This window comes from Tachyglossus aculeatus, chromosome 5, assembly GCF_015852505.1.
Source record: "Tachyglossus aculeatus isolate mTacAcu1 chromosome 5, mTacAcu1.pri, whole genome shotgun sequence".
Classification (NCBI taxonomy): domain Eukaryota; kingdom Metazoa; phylum Chordata; class Mammalia; order Monotremata; family Tachyglossidae; genus Tachyglossus; species Tachyglossus aculeatus.
The window spans coordinates 24,355,933-24,377,680 of NC_052070.1; positions in this window are offsets into that span (position 1 = coordinate 24,355,933).

The following is a 21,748-nucleotide window of genomic DNA, read 5'->3' on the forward strand; positions in this document are numbered from 1 at the left end:
ATAATTGGAAATACAAAATCTGACCCTTTCCATTTCCCAACACCAACAGAAGTTGTGTACTCACCCACACCCAGGAAAATCTAGTGGTATCGGGGGGGATACCACTTCCCTCCTTCCTTACCTTCCTTACCTCCTTCCCTTCCCCACAGCACCTGTATATATGTATATATGTTTGTACGAATTTATTACTGTTCTGCCAATTGTCAGCTATGTGACTTTGGGCAAGTCACTTCACTTCTCTGGGCCTCAGTTACCTCTGTATAATGGGGATTAAAACTGTGAGCCCCTGTGAGTTAACCTGATCACCTTGTAGCCCCCCCAGCACTTAGAACAGTGCTTCGCACATAGTAAGCGCTTAATACCATTATTATTATTATTATTAAGCACTTATGGTGTGCAGAGCACCACACTAAGCACGGGGAAATCTATCAATCAATTATTCAATATGAACTGAACACTTACTGTGTGCAAATCTCTGTACTGAGCACTTGGAAGAGTACAGTGCAACAATATTGTATACAAGGAAGGGAATTCAGCCCATTACCTGGCCCTTATTACCTTGGCTCACAATCCAAGAATACAGGGGTAGAGAGGACTGGTGGCAGATACCTAGGGAGCAATGAAACAACAACAACAACAACAACAACAAAAAACTAAAGTTGCATACAGGAGAAGGACAAATGCACAAAAATCAACAGGGTGCTGTGTCTAGAAGAGCAGAATTCAGGCTCCTTGTGCTTCAGGGCCTAAGGCATACCTGTAGGTTGCTGTGGCTATTTCCAGACAAGACTGTGAGATATCCTATTCCTAAAAAAAAGAAAAGGGAAAAGAAAAGAAAACAGAAACAATGAGAGAAGAAACTGGCTTTTTAATGATATTTGGCTAAATAAGAGGTAGGGAAGGGAAGGGGAAGAATGCCTTAAATTCAGTTTCCTTCTTTGGTGTCTAACCTATCTTGCTCTGAGACCTGAACTCATGATTGAAATCTCATTGAGCTTCTAGAGAAGTTTCACAGTCCAGGGTTGTCTACAAACCATGCCCCTATCAACTGGCAAGGCAGGACAAATGAGTCTATGTGAAAAGAATCAGTAACAGGATCTCTCAGCAGCTGTTACATATGAACTGAATGAGGGCCCTACATATGTGCATATATAGAAAGGGTTATTTGTAATATATTCTAAGAGTAGTAGTATTAATCTTGGTATTTTTGAATACTTTCAATGAGATAAACATTGTACTTAGTGCTGGGGTAGATTCACGCTAATCTGGTTAGACACATTGCCTGTCCCACATGGGATTAACAGACAACAAAACAGTTGGCTGTTTTCCCCTAATTAGATAGTGAACCCCCTTGGGGATTAAATACATAAAAAATATGTATAATATTTTCACTTCTATTATCTGAATAGCCATGAAATAACACAAATATACACAAACAGAAACACACCTCTTCCCTCTAATCTAAACAACACCTACAATAATGAGAAAGATGCCAAAATTTTAATGTCTTGTGTGCCTTTTCATGTACTTTACTTTTAGAACTAGTATACAGGTTAGAAATTGCTTTTCAAATGTCTTGAAAAGGGCAATAAAATTCTGGACTGTTTTAGTTCAGAGTAGGCATGGCTCAGAGAAGCAGCATGGCTGAGTGGAAAGAGCCCGGGCTTTGGAGTCAGAGGTCATGGGTTCAAATCCTGGTTCAGCCAATTCTCAGCTGTGTGACTTTGGGCAAGTCATTTAACTTCTCTGGGCCTCACTTCCCTCATCTGTAAAATGGGGATTTAGACTGTGAACCCCCTGGGGGACAACCTGATCACCTTGTAAGCTCCTCAGTGCTTAGAACAGTGCTTTGCACATAGTAAGCACTTAATAAATGCCATCATTATTATCTATCCTCCAACGATGAAATAACTTTGAGAACTGTCAAGACCATGAAACGTTTTATTTGTCAAAATTCTGAGTCTTTGTGGACATTTGGCTAGCCATCAATATGTTTACTATGAATTTGGCAAACTTTGCCCTCCTAGAATCCTCAATCCTTCTTTTTTCAGCACCTTAGTTTTGGTTTTTTGTTTTGGGGAGGAGCTTTGGGGAGCATTCTCTTATTTTTATAACTGTGCCACTCCTCAGGAGAGGTCGCTTCAGGACTGCTGTGGTCATACAAGGAATCCCATGATATTGTAACTGCCAAACTCATGTTGGAATGTGTGCTAGATGGAGAAGCAGTGTGGCCTAGAAGAAAGAGCCTTAGAGTCGGAGGACCTGGGTTCTAATCCCAGCTCTGCCACGTGCCTGCTGTGTGACCTTAACTTCTCTGTCCTTAACTTTCCTCCCTCCTACTTAAATGGTGAACCCCTTATCAGGCAGAGATTGTGTCCCACCTAATTAACTTGTACCGCACAGTGATCGGCACATATTAAGTGCATAACAAATACCACTATTAACAATAGTCAGTCCCTTGAAAGCATATAACAATAATAATGTTGGTATTTGCTAAGCACTTACTATGATCCAGGCACTGTTCTAAACTCTGGGGTGGATACAAGGTCATCAGGTTGTCCCACGTAGGGCTCACAATCTTAATCCCCATTTTACAGATGAGGTAACTGAGGCACAGAGAAGTAAAGCGACTTACCCAAAGTCACACAGCTGACAAATGGTGGAGCTGGGATTAGAACCCACAAACTCTGACTCCCAAGCCCGGGCTCTTTCCACTAAACCACGCTGCTTCCAAAGTGCGTAGCCTAGCAATGAAACAGAAATTTATAATGGAAAAGTCAATAAAGGTGTCATTTTAAATGAGACTTATTTTAAAAAGGAAAATGGCCTCATTAAAACATACATTTAAGATAATGTTAGAAAAAATGAAAATATACTTTTTAAAATACAAGTAACTATATCCTTCCACATCTTGGCCTACTTTCTCTATTGGGCTCTCCCTAGCATTTAGTTCAGTTCTCTACCCACACCAAGTGTTCAATCCATACCATCATTTTCCTGATGGTCGTGGGTTCTAATCCTGACTCCGCCATTTGTCACCTGTGTGATTTGGGGCAAGTCACTTCACTTCTCTGTGCCTCAGTTGCCTCATCTGGAAAATGGGAATTAAGATTGTGAGCCCCCATCTGGGACAACCTGATTACCTTGTATCCCCCCGCCAATGCTTAGAACAGTGCTTGGCACATAGCACATAACAAATACCAATGTTATTATTATTATTAACAAATGCCATCATTATTATCATTATTATTGATGGACTCAGTTTGCAAGAGAATAATATGTATAGATATACACATACATAAGAAATTTGTGTAATGAACATAAAATAGTTTATTTTTTCCAAGCTTGATGCTGGAAGATACTAAACAAACAAAACTCCTATTCACCTAGAAGGTAGAAAACAAAGAAAATCTACTACCTCAGAAAAATTTTAGGGTGAAAAATGTCTGTAGGTTCAAATCAGGCTTTGGTAAATTAATGATAAATTCAAGGAAGAGCTGGGGATGAAAATCCCACAGATTCTTAAAACACCTTGATGCCACTGTCGGAGTCTGAATATTGGATTGAATGTGCAATGAATCGGACCCAATAATGCTTTCTCTTCTATTCAAAGGTACATTTAACTATAAACCCACAAATTGTTTCACCGGTCTGTGTCTCTATCTTAAACAGTGACAGAATTTTAATTCAAAGAATGCATTCTACCCAAAGGCAACAGTCAGAAAAGAACATTTAAACACAACTGTAACATATTTTTTCATTTATTTTATATAAAACAATGACCATTAAGGTGTAGGCTCTTTCTGAAACAGTGTTTCTTTCAGATCCAATTTCATAATGTCATATCTGACAAGTACAACATTAAAAAGAAAAAGAAAAACACTTAATTCAAAGTTATGAGGATACTTTCAGAGACTGACACATCCTGTTGTCCTTGCAAACCAAGGACATGTTTTATGAGTTTCCAGTAATTTAATTTATTGTTGATATTATACAGAAGTCCATTCAATCACTAGTATATGAGCATTAACTGAGTTGAATTTTTTTATGATTTCTCTTATAAATCAAATGCACTGCAGCAAGAATGAATGGCCAGACCTTCCAATCAATGTAAAATAAATGAGCATGAAATTATTTCCAAAGTAAAGGTGATAAGCAGGAAATTGTGTAAAGAAACTCTAAAAACCAAAGATCTAGTTTTCAGAGGGAGGTCTGTTTGCCCCTGATTTCTGCATTCATTATTTGGGACCACAGTGCTAATCCACGGACAAGTCCCAGTTTTTCCCTTATCTGCTTCCTTTCCAGGACCAGAGTAAACACCAGGAGAAGGACAGTAAACAATGATGAAGTTTAAACCAGATTTCCCTTATACAGATCTCTGATGGTAAACAGTCAAACAAATGAATAATGATCTGTCGTTTCCTGCCAAAAGGAGCTGTTTGTTAAGCATCCATCAGAATTAAAAAGCATTATAATTCGAGGAACCATTTTGCTTCTTATGTCCTTGAACAAAAATCACCTGAAATTGTAAGTCATCTTGGGATACCAATCAACATGTCATCTCTTTTTTGATAATGATGATCAGACATGCAGCTAACAAAGAACATTTCAATTCTATCAGGCTGAAGAGCAAAATTTCTAAACCCTTTTTGCAAGCTAATAATTATTCTCTGAATAAGGGGAATCTTTCATCCAGAGACTACCATCCTTTTATAAACATCAGCTGATGGTAACTTCTTAACCTTCATTTTGCCAGCCTAGAGAAAAAAACACATAAATGGATTATCACCCTTCTGAGGTTATACAGCAAATATTAAAATGAAAAATAAAATGGGCACAGTATGGAAGTCTTTCGCTATCTGTTCTCTAGCTGCCTGCTATATCCTTTACAGTTTAGCGGGGTTTTGGGGGGTGTTTTTGGTGGGTTTTTTTTTTGGAGGACCCAGTTATTTTCAAGGAACCCTAAGCATTTTCATTTCACGTTTGATTGGAAAATATTGGTTTTTGGATAGTGGACACAGACTTTAGGTTATTTGGTATCTTTTAGTATGTTGCGTTTTGTTCCTTTTGACCCTGAGAAGGTTTAGGTATTTTGTCTAGTTAGACTAAGTTATTGAAGATATTTATTTTCCCTTTTTATACACCATATTTGAAATTATTTTCATATTGACCTTTAGGATTGTACTAAAAGAAAATAATTGAAAGTACTGTTCAAAAGGCATCCCAACTAACAGCATGCTAGTAAAGGGCTAAAATAGCCAAAAATGTGGCAGATATATCATGGGTAGCTTTAATTAGGTAGGGATGAGGAAGGAAAGAGAGAATCACAACATTGAACTATACTTTGGGAGATGATTTGCCTCCGTGGGTGGAAGGAGGATTGCTTAGACTTCAGTATAACATTTGAACCCAAAATAGCAAGAGTGAGCAGCATTGGGTGTGATGGTCTTTTTCCATGATCCTCATGTCCTGATTCCTTTTACTTGTAATCTGATCCTATGATGCCAAGGGAGTGCAGAGTGGTGGATTAAGCCAACTCTTTGTCTGAGGAGAATTTTGATTACCTGTGGCAAAGGAATGATCTGGAGGAAACCCCCAATTGCTTTATTCTCCAGAAATGCTAATAAGTATGAAGGGCAAAAATGATTTTCCTTAAGGTGTCCCTCTGAGTATTCCTTGACTGCAGGGCCTGTGTCCTTGCCCCAAGTATTTCTTTCTTGTAATAACAATAACAATAATAATAATGGCATTTATTAAGCATTTGCTATTTGCAAACCTGGGGAGGTTACAAGGTGATTAGGTTGTCCCACGGGGGGCTCACAGTCTTAATCCCCATTTTGCAGATAACAGGCACAGAGAAGTAAAGCGACTTGCCCAAAGTCACACAGCTGATAGTTGGTGGAGTCGGGATTTGTACACATGACCTCTGCCTCCAAAGCCCGGGCTCTTTCCACTGAGCCATGTTTCTGCAGAATGGACTGAGTCTCTCTCAATTTTTCCATAAATGTGTCATCCAGGGGAGGAAAAAGTAATTTTTAATTTTTCAAGAGTCAAACACCCAAATGGAATGGATTTTATGCCAATAGTCCATTGCATTTGAGTGCTTACTGTGTGCAGAACACTGTAAAAGCACTCAGAGAGTACAAAATAACAACACACACGTTCCCTGCCCAGAAAGAATTATAGTCTAGAGGGGGAGACAAACATTAATATAAATAAATAAATTACAGATATGAACGTAAGTACATAAGTACATCTGTAGCAGCAGCGTGGCTCAGTGGAAAGAGCATGGGCTTTGGAGTCAGAGGTCGTGGGTTCGAATCCCAGCTCCACCACAAGTCTGCTGTGTGACCTTGGGCAAGTCACTTAACTTCTCTGAGCCTCAGTTCCCTCATCTGTAAAAATGGGGATTAAGACTGTGAGCCCCACATGGGACAACTTGATCACATTGTATCCCCCCCAGCGCTTAGAACAGTGCTTTGCACATAGTAAGCGCTTAACAAATGCCATTATTATTATTATTATTATTATTATCTGTACATAAGTACAGATTCACTCATTCATTCATTCAATCGTATTTATTAAGCACTTACTGTGTGCCGAGCTCTGTACTAAGCGCTTGGGAAGTACAAGTTGGCAACATATAGAGATGGTCCCTACCCAACAGTGGGCTCACAGTCTAGAAGAGGGAGACAGAACAAAACATATTAACAAAATAAAATAAATAGAATAAATATGTACAAGTAAAATAAATGTCGAGTAATAAATACGTACAATCATATATACATACATACAGGTGTTGTGGGGAAGGGAAGTAGGTAAGGCGGGGGGGATGGAAAGGGGGAGGAGGGGAAGAAAACGGAGTCGACGAGGATGGGATATGAAGCCACACGTGCACAGCACAATGGATTACCAGTCCATGTACAGCAGTCTATGTACAGATATGTACATAGATACATAACTCCTCATCATTGGCTTTAAAGCACTTACTCACCTTGCCTCCTCCTACATCACCTCACTAATCTCCTAGTACAACCCAACCTGCACACTCTGTTCCTCTAACGCTAATCTTCTCACAGTATCTTGAGCTCATCTATCTTACCACCAAACTCTCGCCTACATCCTTCCTCTGGCCTGGAACGCCCTTCCTCCTCATATCAGACAGATTATTTCTCTCCCCCACTTCAAAACCTTATTGAAGGCACATCTCTTCCAAGAAGCCTTCCCTGACTAAATGCTTCTCTCTTCTTCTCCCACCCATGTCTGCATCGCTCTTACTTGCTCCTTCATTCATCCTCCTTCCCATCCCCACAGCACATATGTATTTATCTGAATATACCTGTAATTTATTTATTTATTTATGTTAGTTTTCATCTCCCCTTCCAAACTGTGAGCTTGTTATGGGCAGGAACGTGTCCGTTTGTTGTTGTATTGTACTCTCCCAAGCACTTAGTACAGTGCTTTGCACTCAGTATGCACTCAGTAAATACAATCGAATGAAGTGCTTAACAAATATTACAATTACTATCAAGATTATGCCTAAAACTGAATTTCTTCCAGCCCACTTCTCTAATTTTTCCCACCTCTGTAGATGACATGACCCTCCACCTCTCAGAAGCCCCAAACATTGGGGCTTTCTTTAATTTTTCAGTCTATCACTTTAAATTTTTCAATTTCAATCTACTGTTAAATCATGTTGTTTTATCCCTTAGATCATTTCTTGGATGTTCCAAATCAAATCAGGAAGCTTTCCTGTCTAATCTCTCATCTCCCCATCCTATTCTCCCTCCTTTCTATCCTGCCTATAGACTTGAGTTTTTATCCCTTTAGCACTCTGATACACTCCCCTTATATTCTGTTGCTTCCCCTATCTGCAATTTATTTTAGTGTCTGTCTCTTACTAGATTGTGTGATCCTTGAGGGTTGGGAGAGTTCAATACAATTCAGTACTGTATTGCACACTCCCAAATGCTTATTACAGTGCTTTGCATACAGAAAGCATTCAACAAATACAAAATACTGATTGATTCATTCATTCAATCATATTTATTGAGTGCTTACTGTGTGCGGAGCACTGTCCAAAGCACTTGGGAAGTACAAGTCGACAACATATAGAGACGGTCCCTACCCAACAACGGGCTCACAGTCTAGAAAGGGGAGACAGACAACGAAACAAAACTTGTGGACAGGTGTCCAGTTGTCAGAACAAATAGAAATAAAACTAGATGCACATCATTAACAGAATAGAATAGTAAATATGTACAAGTAAAATAGAGCTATAAATCTGTACAAACATATATACAGGTGCTGTGGGGAGGGGAAGGAGGTGGGGGGGAATGGGGAGAAGGAGAGGAAAAAGGGGGCTCAGTCTGGGAAGGCCTCCTCGGGGGGTCACGTAACTATTGAGGGGCAACTCCAGTGGTGCCTATGTACCTGTGCATCAAAGAAAAACTCCCGTCCATTGGCTTTAAAGCACTCCACCACCTCACCCCTCCTACCTCACCTCCCTACTCTCCCACTACAACCCAGTCTGCACAATTTACTCCTCTAATACTAACCTTTTCACTGAACTTCAATCTCAACTAACTCACCAGTGACCACTCACCCACGTCGTCCCTCTGGCCTGGAACACCCTTCCTCCTCAAATCTTTCAGACAATTACTTTCCCCCCTGCTTCAAAGCCTTGTTGCAGGCACATCTCTTCCAAGGGGACTTCCCAAATTAAACACCTCTTTCCTCTTCTCCCACTCCTTTCTGTGTCACCTTGATTTGCTCCCTTTATTCAACCCCCTCCCAGCCCCACAGCATTTAGGTACATATCTGTAATTTTGTTATTTAAATTAATGTCTGCCTCCCTTTCTAGACTGTAAGCTCATTGTGAGCAGGTAATGTGTCTGTTGTTTTACTGTATTCTACCAAGCATTTAGTGCAGTGCTCTGCACAGAGTAAGTGCTCAATAAATATGATTGAATGAATGAATTAATAATTCCACATCTTCTTCTACCATCCAGATTTAATTTCTCATCAGAACCGAGTGAGACTACTAGATCAGAAATCCCTAATCTATCTGCTTCTAGCCTTCCCAAGCGCTTAGTACCGTGCTCTGCACACAGTAAGCGCTCAATAAATACGATTGATTGATTGATTTATTCAAATCCCGGTTCTGCCAATTGTCAGCTGCATTACACTGGGCAAGTCACTTAACTTCTCTATGCCTGTTACCTCATCTGTAAAATGGGGATTAAGACTATGAACCCCCGTGGGGCAAACTGATCACCTTGTAACCTCCCCAGCGCTTAGAACAGTGCTTTGCACATAGTAAGCACTTAATAAATGCCATCATTATTTATTATTGTTGAGTCTGCCCAAAGCTAGATGCTTCTGCCTGGATCTCCTGCTTGAAACATCTCTAGGCACATTCCATTCCTCCAGACTTCCTTTGGCACGTATTGATATTCTAACACTACAATACAGTTATTCATTCACTTATCTATATGTTCAAGGTTTTCTTCCCTCCCATGTGTAAATAATTTTTTGTCCATTTCCTCTGTTAGATGGAAGGCAGGGATTGTGTCGTTCATCTCTTTTGAACTCTCCCAAGTACCCAGTGCAGTATTCTGCACCCATTAGGTACTCAATAAATACAGTTGATTGATTCAGCTTCAGAAACTAATTATCCATTTCTCTCTATCAAGAAAAAAAGTTCTCACAATTTCCTCATGGCTCTCCACCAGTTCTGCTCTTAATGTAATCACTTTTTTTACCTGTTACTCCCAAGTTCACATTGGCCACTTCGTTCAAACTCATCATTAGCATACCATCCTCTCAACTCTCAAACCTCCCATCTCTGATGCATAGCTTAGAGAAGCAGGGAGGCTTAGTGGAAAGAGCACGGGCTTGGGAATCAGAGGACATGGGTTCTAATCCTGACTCTCCCACTTGTCTGCTGTGTGACCTTGGGAAAGCCACTTAACTTCTCTGTGACTCAGTTATCTAAACTGTAAAATGGGGATTAAGACTGTGAGCCCCGTGTGGAACAACCTGATTACCTTGTACCCACCCCAGTGCTTAGATCAGTGCTTGGCACATAGTAAGAGGTTAACAAATACCAAAATTATTATTATTATTATTATAGCTCCTCCCTCCCAAATGCTCCATACCACATTTGTTGCCATATTCAGTGCCCTTCATAGATGCAAATTCCTCTGAGAAGTCTTCCTTGACTAATTCACAAGCCCTCATTCTCGTCAACCTAATCATCACACTAGTCATTTGTGTATTTTCCCCATACTGACCACTTACGTTTGTAGGTAGATTAAATTATTTAATTATTTCACTCCTTCCATCTGATATTCATGTTTCACATTCAGCACTTAAGTAGATATCCATAATTTGTTCATTTGTATTAATGTCTATCTCCCTCTATAGACTAAGCTTGTTGTGGGCAGGAATGTGTCTGTCAATAACTCTTTAATTGTCCTCCCACAAATGCTTAGTACAATGCTTTGCACACAGTAAACAATCAATAAGTACAATTGATTGAATGAATGAATGAGCTGTTTTTCCTTAATCTTCCTCCAGCTTTTCCTATTAGTAAATACTCTTTGAATGCCTCCTCCATTAGACCGTGAGATCTTAAGAGCAGGTAACAAACATGCTTTTTAGGTGTAATCTCCCAAGTGCTTAGTATAGTGTTGTGCATTGGCAGGCACACAGTAAATAACATTGAACAATCAGCTGGTTGATTTTTCTATTTCAAAAACTTTCAGAGGACCAAGTGTCGGTTGAAGATGCCCTAATGCAGCATCTTGGTGATTTCTTCTCTGATCTACATTTTCTTGTAGAAAACAAATTAATATCCAGAGAGGCACAGTCAGTGCCTCTCCAGGGGTTGAAGAGACTGATCTTCTAAAAACAGAATTACTGACAAAAGAATGGTTATCCAAATTTAATTTTTAAATTGTTCTTCGACACTCCTCATGTGCTAAGATGCTTTTACCCTAGTCACAAAAATCCACTCAATTAATTGTATTTATTAATCATTTATTGTGTGCAGAGCACTGTACCTGTCGCTTGAAAGAGTATAACAGAGTTGACGGACACATTCGCTGCCGACAACAATCTTATAGTCTATAGTCAATTTCAGATGACTCGTCTTTATGTTAAAAGCCATCTTCTCATTTTTCATTTTTATAATGAAGCCAGCTTGATATTTTGTTGCAGATACTCAAGTCTGTGGGCCCCACTTGGAACTCTGCTTAAAACTTCCAAGGCAAAAGCCTTTGGAAATTGAGGGCAACAAAGATGGGGAACAGCTGGAAACAGTGAGCTCATCTTCCGAAGACTGTGCTTCTCTGAAGATCTGATGGTACAGACTATAGAGAACACCAATGGGTGTCTTGGCTAGAGCCATGAGATAATTTGTATTTTTTGCACCCTTTCCACAAGGTCTTCTTTAATGAGCTTATTTTTTCCCACTGCCAGCATTGGCTTCTTCTCCTTTTCAAATATCAAAATCACTCTGAAGAACTATTCATTCAATCAGATTGATTAGGAGGATGTTATTTTGGATAATTAAATTTATAGGAGTTAACTCTGTTTATTGACTTTGTTTCCCTATTTCCTGAACAGTAACTTCTCCTTCACTTAATACATCCCCTCAGAATCATTTTTGTGTCAATATCAAGAACATATAGTCCATCGTCAACTGTTCATTCTCCAAACTAGCTTTCAAACATTCCTGTGTCTCCTCATCGTAAAAAAAACAAACAAAAAACCCCTCTCTTGACCCCATGGTTCCCTCCAGCTATCACCCATCCCCCTGCTACCATTCCTCCCCAAACTCCTTGAGAGAGTTGTCTACATCTGTTGTCTCAGATTCCTCTCTTCCAATTCTCTCCTTGATCCCCTCCAGTCTGGCTTCTGTTCCCTTTGCTCCTCAGAAACCGCCCTCTCAAAGGTCAACAATGATCTCCTTCTTGCCAACTCCAACAGTCTCTACTCCATCCTAATCCTCCTCAACCACTCAGCTGCCTTCGACACTGTGAACCACCCTCTTCTCCTGGAAACAGTATCCAACCTTGGCTTCACTGACTCTGCTCTCTTTTGGTTCTCCTCTTATCTCTCTGGCAACTCACTTTCAATCTCCTTCACCTGCTCCTCCTCTGCCTCCCACCCGCTAACTGTAGGGGTCCTTCACGGTTCAGTTCTGGGTCTTCTTCTATTCTCCATATACATCCACTCCCTTGGAGAACTCATTCGTTTCCATGACTTTGACCACCACAGATGACACCCAAATCTACATCTCCAGCCCCGATCTCTCTCCTTCTCCGCAGTTTCACTTTTCCTCCTGCCTTCAAGACATCTCACCTTGGATGTCCTCCCATCACCTCAAGTTAGCATGTCCAAAACAGAGCTCCTTATCTTCCCTCCCAAATCCTGTCCTCCCCCTGACTTTCCCATCATTGTAGATGGCACTATCAACCTTCCTGTCTCACAAGCCCTTAATTTGGTGTTATCCTTGACTCCTCTCTTTCATTCAACCCACATATTCAATCCATTACTAAATCCTGTTGGTTCCACCTCCACAGTATCACTAAAATGCACCCATTCCTCTTTGTCCAAACTGCTACCACATTAATACAATCATTTATCCTATCCCACTGTGTTAATTGTATCAGCCTCATTACTGACCTCCCCGTCTTCAGTCTCTCTCCACTCCAGTCCATATTTCACTCAGCTTCCGGATCCTTTTTCTAGAAAAATGCTCAGAACATTCATTCATTCATTCATTCATTCAATTACATTTATTGAGCGCTTACTGTGTGCAGAGCACTGTACTAAGCACTTGGGAAGTACAAGTCGGCAAAACATAGAGACGGTCCCTACACAACAGCGGGCTCACAGTCTAGCAGAACGTTTCCCCACTCCTCAGACTCCAGTGGTTTCACATCCACTTCTGCATCAAACAAAAAATCCTCAATGCTGGTGTTAAAACACTCAATCACCTTGCCCCTTTCTACATCACCTTGTTATTCTTCTACTACCACCCAGCCCACCCACTTCACTCCTCTAATGCTTACTTTTTCACTGTTCCTCAATCTCATCTACCTCTCCACTGACCCCTTGTCCCGATGCTTCCCCTAGTCTGGAATGTCCTTCATCCTCAAATCCAACCGACAATTACTCTCCCCCCATCAAAGCCTTATTGCAGACACATATCCTCTAAAAGACCTTTTGTGACTAAGCCCCCCTTTCCTCTTCTCCCACTCCCTTTTGAGTCGTCCTGATATGCTCCCTCTTTTCATCACCGCTTCCAGCCTCACAGCACTTCTGTGCATATCTGTAATTTATGTATTTATATTAATGTCTGTCTCCCCCTCTAGACTGCAAGTTTTTTGTGGGCAGGTAATGTGTCTGTTTATTGTTATATTGTAGTCTCCCAAGTCCTTGGTACATTTTACCGTTTCATCATGTGGAGAGAAACTTCTAGTGAAAGACAGATGAAACACAAAAATTCCACTCACAGTCACCTGCAACTAAACCTTTTTCCCCTTTAGCCAGGAAGTGTTGTGTACAGTAAGATGTCAGCTTCATTCATTTTTAAAAATTGCATTTCTGTAAAAAGAGTGATCATGCTTGCCAACTCATATATTAAATACCAGAACCCCAAAAGTTTTCTACTGCTCAGGAAGAGCTTTAACACTTTAAAACATGAGAGCTAAGATCACATTGCTAGTGGTGTGAACTCCAAGCATGTGTGCCTTTAATGTTCTATCTAAACAGAAATAAAATTGCAAAATCATATATGTATATGCAGTTTACATGCTGCCACTGATTCATAAGTGAGATGTATTTGCCTCTATATAGGCATGAACATTAAAAACCTATGTTAATTTTTTCTCCCTAGGATGAATATTGAATTCTGAAGAATGCAATGATCTAATATATGTTTAATTTTAAAAGTAAAACTTCATAAGGAAATTATGTAAAACTAAGGCCCTTTTACACTTTTTATTCAGTCATTGCCAAGTCTGAAATAAATTAAAGGTAGATTTTTTTCAATCAAGTTTCACATTTTTGAGTTTTAAGTCACACATTCAGCAGTCTGAGAAATACCCCCCAAACTGTATGATGATTTGACAACTATTATCAACCACAGTGAACTAATTTGATTGAGTCTCCCAGTGGGTGAGTGTGTAGTCATTGTTAAATATTCACAATTCCATTTACATCCTTTGTATTAGGACAACACACTTCTCCTGGGGCCCAGCAGTAAAAAGAAAGGCAAAATCAGAATTTGTTCAATGAAAACATTGCCTTTGAACTATTGTACTTTCAAAATCACCAGGAAATATAAATGTGTGTGTATGTGAAATGGGAGAGAGAAAGAGAGCAAAAGGGAGACCATATAAGATACTGGTGCCTTTCACTTTTGAATAGAAAGCTGAAGGCAGAAGACGAGAAGACCAATATGAGACCACCACATCCTGTGACATCTTTGCACTGCAGGATAGATCCTTGCTATATTAGTAGGGTTGCCCCTTATTAAGCCATCCATGTTTTAGACTCTCATTTAACCCATGTAGAGAAGCAGCGTGGCTCAGTGGAAGGAACCTGGGCTTTGGAGTCAGAGGTCGTGGGTTCAAATCCCGGCTCTGCCAATTGTCAGCTGTGTGACTTTGGGCAAGTCACTTAACTTCTCTGTGCCTCAGTTACCCCATCTGTAAAATGGGGATTAAAACTGTGAGCCCCCCCGGGACAACCCAATCACCTTGTAACCTCCCCAGCGCTTAGAACAGTGCTTTGCACATAGTAAGTGCTTAACAAATACCATTATTATTATGTATTAAATCTATCACTGAATCTTGTCAGTTCAGCCTTCACAACATCACTAAAATCTGTCCTTTCCTCTCCATCAAAACTGCTACCATGTTAATCCAAGTACTTATTCATTCATTCATTTAATCATAGTTATTAAGGGCTTACTTTGGGCCGAGTACTGTACTAAGCACTTGGGAAAGTACAACAGAGCAATGAAGAGTGACAATCCCTGCTCTCAATGCTTATCTTAGTCCATGGTTACTACTCTATCAGCCTCCTTGCCGACCACTCTGCCTCCTGTCTCTCCCCATTCCAGTCCATACTTCACTCTGCTACCAGGTCATTTTTCTACCAAAAACATTCAGGTCACAGTTCCCCACTCCTCAAACTTCCAGTTGTTGCCCATCCACCTCCACATCAAACAAAAACTCCTTACCATAGGCTTTAAAGCACTCAATCACCCTGCCCCCTCCTACCCCGGTCCTGCTCTCCCACTACAACCCAGCCCTCGCACTTCACTCCTCTAACGCCAACGATTTCACTGTACCTCGATCTCATCTCTCTCACCACCGAGCTATCACCCATGTCCTGCCTCTGGCCTGGAATGCCCTCCCACCTCTGAACTGACAATTACTCTTCCCTCCTTAATAAAGACATGTTCTCCAAGAGACCTTCCCTAAGCCCACGTTTCCTCTTCTCCCATTTCATTCTGTATTGCCTTGACTTCCTCCCTTTATTCATTCCCCCATTCAGCTCTGCAACACATGTACATATCTGTAATTTTATTCATTTATATTAATGTCTGTCTCTCCCTCTAGGTTGTAAACCCGATGTGAGCAGGGAATGCTCATTCAACCATATTTATTTAGCACTTAGTGTGTGAAAAGCACTGTACTAAATGCTTGGGAGAGTACAAAATAACAATAAACGAACTCATTCCTTGCCCATAAAGTGCCTATAGTCTGTTATATTGTACTCTCACAAGCAGTACAGTACTCTGCACATAGTCAGTGCTCAATAAATACGATTGACTGACTATTATTACCATCATCATCATCCTCATCTCAGGGCTAGGGAATGTGGTTCCTGCTGATAAAATCCAAGTCCTCTTGTCTTCCGGATTTTCTGGCATTCTGGATTTTCATTTCTGGACATCTTTGCGGCTGAATCCAGATTGGATCCTAATCACACTTGCAAGGGAAAATAGGACCAGAAACACTTGCCTGCGTGATTAAGCACTCATCATTTGACGTCCTGCTACCTTCTGCTTGCTAACGTTGTCAAGCAGGGGATCTGATGGGAGCCCCAACGGAATGAAACCCACAGAGATTACTGTCATCTGGGGAGAAATATATTCACTGGAGGCAGGCGGTTCCACCCTCACAATCAACCTTTCTGTAACTCAAGGAAAACACAAACACAGCCCGGCTCAGACAAATTAGGCATGAACAAATGTTTCACATTAAATGAGTTAAAGGACCTTGCTGGAAAAAACAAGGGCTGCTTAGGGAAGCAGTGAATCCCATTAAGGCGGAAATAAGAGAGAGAGAAAGAGAGAGAGAGAGAGAGAGAGAGAGCCTGGGCTGAGAGGCCTGCACATATTTACAGGATTCAGTTACCTAACTCAGGGCAATTCAGTCCCAAGCACCACACGCCAGATACATCAAAGCCAGTAACAGTGAGGCTCTTGGGGAAGCAAAATCAAAGTGGAGAGCAGAGAGCGTCCTGTACCAGAAAAATAATCGGAACCTGAAATGTTGTTTGCATCCCGTTCTGTACAATTTTTCCACTTAAAAATCAGGAGGTAAAGGATACATAGTATTGCTCTGAGCCTCTAACTGAGATTTTGTTTTGCTCACATTTCCAGAAATTATTTTGCACTCTCTATATTGCACGGCCTCTGTGGCTGGCCATGACCATGAGAAGAATGATTTCCACATTACTTTAACTATGCCTGGTGCTTCACTCTAAATGACTTCTGTCTGCATGAAACATTCACTTTTAATAGGCCTTATCCTTTTTGCCCACTACCTTGGAAAGAAGGTTACTGTAGGTTATTCTACTTAAAACAGCAATGAAAATAGGCTCTGCTCCGTTTCCCCCTCTATTCAGCTTTGGTGCTAATGGAATTCATGGGGATGCTGCCAGGACACCGTTTTACTGCCTTTTCTAATAGTTTGCTATCCTCACAAAAGGGTGGAGATTTGTTAAAGTACAGCTAGGGTGCTAAAATAAACATTTTGAGGAGGAGAGAGCAGAAGAGGAGGTGTCTGAGGTGCATAATCTGAACTAGAAAGACTAGGAAAGGAATCTAGTTACCGAGGAAGGTACCCACATCATCGTGTCATGGAAGCAGTGGAAAGAGCACGGGCTTTGGAGTCAGAGGTCATGAGTTCAAATCCTGGCTCTGCCAATTGTCATCTGTGTGACTTTGGGCAAGTCACTTAACTTCTCTAGGCCTCAGTTCCCTCTTCTGTAAAATGGGGATTAAGACTGTGAGCCCACCGTGGGACAACCTGATCACCTTGTAACCTCCCCAGGGCTTAGAACAGTGCTTTGTACATAGTAAGCACTTAATAAATGCCATCATTATTATAACCTTCCCCTGAAATTCCCATGATCCCTAGAGAAAGCAGTGTCTGTTCCAGGTGATGCATCTTTAAAGAAGTTCTATTTTGAGTCAGTTTTCCACACCTAATAGCTACTATTAGATAAAACAACCGCCTCCATTTTACAGATATTTCAATGTAGTAGTAGTTGTTGTTGTCATTGTAGTAGTAAAATAACGGCAAGAATGGTAAATTCAAGAAAACTGCTTTTTTTTAAAAGGGTATTTATGGAGTTCATACTATATACCAGGCATGGTACTTTGGTAGATACACTGAGGTGGATACAATCGAATCAGGTTGGACACAGTTCAATTCCCACATGGGGCCCAGAGTCTTAATCCCCATTTTACAGACAAGGCAACTGAGGCACCGAGAAGTGAAGTGACTTGCCCAAGGTCACTCAGGAATCAAGTGGCAGAGCCAGGTTCAGAACCCAGGTCCTTTTGACTCCCAGGCTTACGATCTACCCACTAAGTCATGCTGCTGCTTCTTTTTCTAACTCCCATTCTCAAAAGTCTCTTACCTGTCTCATTCCTCAGGAGTCTTTAGCAAATGTTTCCTTTAACTTGCACACAGTAAGTGCTCAATAAATACTGTTAATTGATTGATCTATCTATAAAGGATGCTAAGGATAATGCAGGATTCTTTTGAGGCATTCCTGTTCCTTTTTTTAAAAAAATGGCATTTATTAAGCACTTACTATGTGCAAAGCACTGTTCTAAGCACTGGGGGGTTACAAGGTGATCAGGTTGTCCCACATGAGGCTCACAGTCTTAATCCCCATTTTACAGATGAGGGAACTGAGGCCGAGAGAAGTTAAGGGACTTGCCCAAAGTCACACAGTTGACAATTGACTGAGCCTCCTCCTTCCTCTCCCCCTCCTCCCCCACCCCACCCCACCTCCTTCCCCTCCCCACAGAACCTGTATATATGTATATATGTATTTATTACTCTAATTTACTTGTACATATTTATTCTATTTATTTTATTTATATGTTTTGTTGTCTGTCTCCCCCTTCTAGACTGTGAGCCCGCTGTTGGGTAGGGACCATCTCTATATGTTGCCAACTTGAACTTCCCAAGAGCTTAGTACAGTGCTCTGCACACAGTAAGCGCTCAATAAATACGATTGAATGAATGAATGAATGAATGAATGGAGCCGGGATTTGAACCCATGATCTCTGATTCCGAAGCCCATGCTCTTTCCACTGAGCCACGCTGCTTCCTGAAAACCGAATCACAGAAAGCGGCAGGTCAGTCTCCATGACAAATGTTTGATTGGTGTGATGATCCTATGCAAATCTTGTTGACATGATTTAGTGAATAAAAAAGAGCTGTTTTCAAGGTTACTCTTCTCCACAACTTCCTCCACATCAAACAAAAACTCCTCACCATTGGGTTCAAAGCACTCAATCACCTTGTCCCTTTCTGCCTCAACTCACCAACTCTCCTATTACAACCCAGCCTGCACACTTCACTCTTCCAATAATAATAATAATGATAATGATGGTATTTGTTAAGCGCTTACTATGTGCAAAGCACTGTTCTAAGCGCTGGGGGGTTACAAGGTGATCAGGTTGTCCCACGTGGGGCTCACAGTCTTAATCCCCATTTTACAGATGAGGGAACTGAGGCCCAGAGAAGTGAAGTGACTTGTCCAAGGTCACGCAGCTGACGAGTGGCGGAGCCGGGATTTGAACCCATGACCTCTGACTCCAAAGTCCGTGCTCTTTCCACTGAGCCACGCTGCTTCTAGTGCTAACCTTCTCATTGTGCCTCCATCTTGCCACGGACCTCTCACCCACTTCCTGCTTCTGGCCTGGAGCGCTCTCCCTCCTCAAATCTGACAATTATTACTCTCTCACCCTTCAAGGCCTTGTTCATTCATTCAATCATATTTATTGAGCGCTTACTGTGTGCAGAGCACTGTACTAAGTGCTTGGAAAGTACAATTTGGCAACAGAGACAATCCCTACCCAACAATGGGCTCAAAGGCACATCTCCTCCGGGAGGCCTTCCCTTACTAATCCCCCGCCATTTCCTCTTTTCCCACTCAGTTCTGCATTGCCCTGACTTGCTCCTTTTGTTCTTCCCCCAACCCTGCCCCACATCACTTATGTATTTATCTGTAATTTATTTATATTAATGGTTGTCTCCCACCCTCTAGACTGTAAGCTTATTGTGGAGAGAGAATGCGTGCGTCTATTGTTGTATTGTACTCTCCCAAGCACTTAGGGTTAGGGTTAGAATTAACCTAACCTGAAAAGCAGTGTGGCTCAGTGGAAAGAGCCCGGGCTTGGGAGTCAGAGGTCATGGGTGCTAATCCCCACTTCATCACTTGTCAACTGTGTGACTTTGGGCAAGTCATTGAGCTTCTCTGAGCCTCAGTTATGTCATCTGTAAAATAAGGATTAAGACTGTGAGCCCCATGTGGGCCAACCTGATCACCATTTATAATAATAATGATGGCATTTATTAAGCGCTTACTATGTGCAAAGCACTGTTCTAAGTGCTGGGGAGGTTACAAGGGCATCAGTGCCCCAGCGCTTAGAACGGTGCTCTGCACATAGTAAGCGCTTAAAAAATGCCATTGTATATTATTATTATTATTCTCTGGCCTCAGTTCCTCATCTGTAAAATGGAGATTAAGATTGTGAACCCCTTGTGGGACAACCTGATTACCTTGTATTTTCCCCAGTGCTTATAACTGTGCTTGGCACAGAGTAAGCGTTTAACAAATATCATCATCATCATCACTTAATACAGTGCTCTGCACATAGAGAAGCAGCATGGAGCAGTGCCAAGAGCTCGGGCTTTGGAGTCAGAGGTCATGGGTTCAAATCCCAGCTCCACCAATTGTCAGCTGTGTGACTTTGGGCAAGTCACTTCACTTCTGTGGGCCTCAGTTATTGCATCTGTAAAATGGGAATTAAGACTGTGAGCCCCCCCATGGGACAACCTGATCACCTTGTAACCTCCCCAGTGCTTAGAACAGTGCTTTGCACATAGTAAGTGCTTAATAAATGCCATTATTATTATTATTATTATTACAATAGAACATGCATTCCCTTACCACAAGGAGCTTACATTGTAGAGGGGGAGACATGCATTGTAAATAAATAAAACTACAAATGTGTACATAAGTGCTGTGAGATCACGGGTAGGGGATGAATAAAGGAAGCAAGTCAGGGTGACATAGAAGGGAGTAGAAGAAAAGGAAAAGAGGGCTTAATCAGGGAAGGCCTCTTGGAGAAGATGTGCCTTCTAATAAGGTTTTGAAGGTGGAAAGAGTAAATGTCTGTTGGATATGAAAAGGGAGGGCATTCCAGATCAGAGGGAGGATGTGGACAAGAGACAAGATAGATGAGATGAGGTACAGTGAAATGGTTAGCATTAGAGGAGCAAAGTTTGTGGGCTGGGTTGCAGTAGGAGAGTAGTGAAGTGAGGTAGGAGGGGGTAAGGTGAGGTAGGAGGGGCAAGGTGATTGAGTACTTTAAAGCCGATGTTAAGGATTTTCTGTTTGATGCAGAGGTGGCTTGATATGGGCTTGATACCTTTACCACCCACTTCCGTTTATAGTCATGGTGATCTACCTCCCTCCAGACCCATCTTCCAATTTTCTGAAGAATTTTAATACCTTTCTCATGTTCCTTCTTTCTCCATCCCTACCTTGATACTTGGGGATCAATATCAATATCCTGGTGGATGTTCCCAATGACCCTTTCACTACCTACTCTCCATCACTCAACTCTCCTGACCTCCTGCTCCCCTACACCTCACCCACTCACCAACATGGGTACACACACTCAATCTCAGCATCATTATACAATCTCTACTCTCACCTACTCTGATATCCTTCTCATTGACCACAACCTCCTCTTCTGTCTTCCCTGGCACACACCTGTTCCCCTTAAGTCTGTCCAGTTTCCCTACAGAAACCTCTGATCTTTTTTTACCAAACCAATTTTCTCAAATCATCATTCCCCTTTGTCTCCAAACCTGAACTAACTTCCATTGAACCACAAATTGACATCCTTGACACCACCCTCTCTACTGAACTCGACTCAGTCATTCCCCTACCCCTTTGCTGATCTCATACCAATAACTCACAGTCCTTGATCACCCCCATGGTATGCTTCCTTTACTCCTTTGCATGAGCTGCCAAGTGTGGTTGGAGGAAATCCAGTTACTTGGTTATGATCTCATCTCAATCAGTCAATCAGTGATATTTATTGTATGCATACCATGTGCAGAGTACTGTACTAAACACTTGAGAGAGTACAGTACTACAGAGTTGGTATAATTTATTTAAGTTG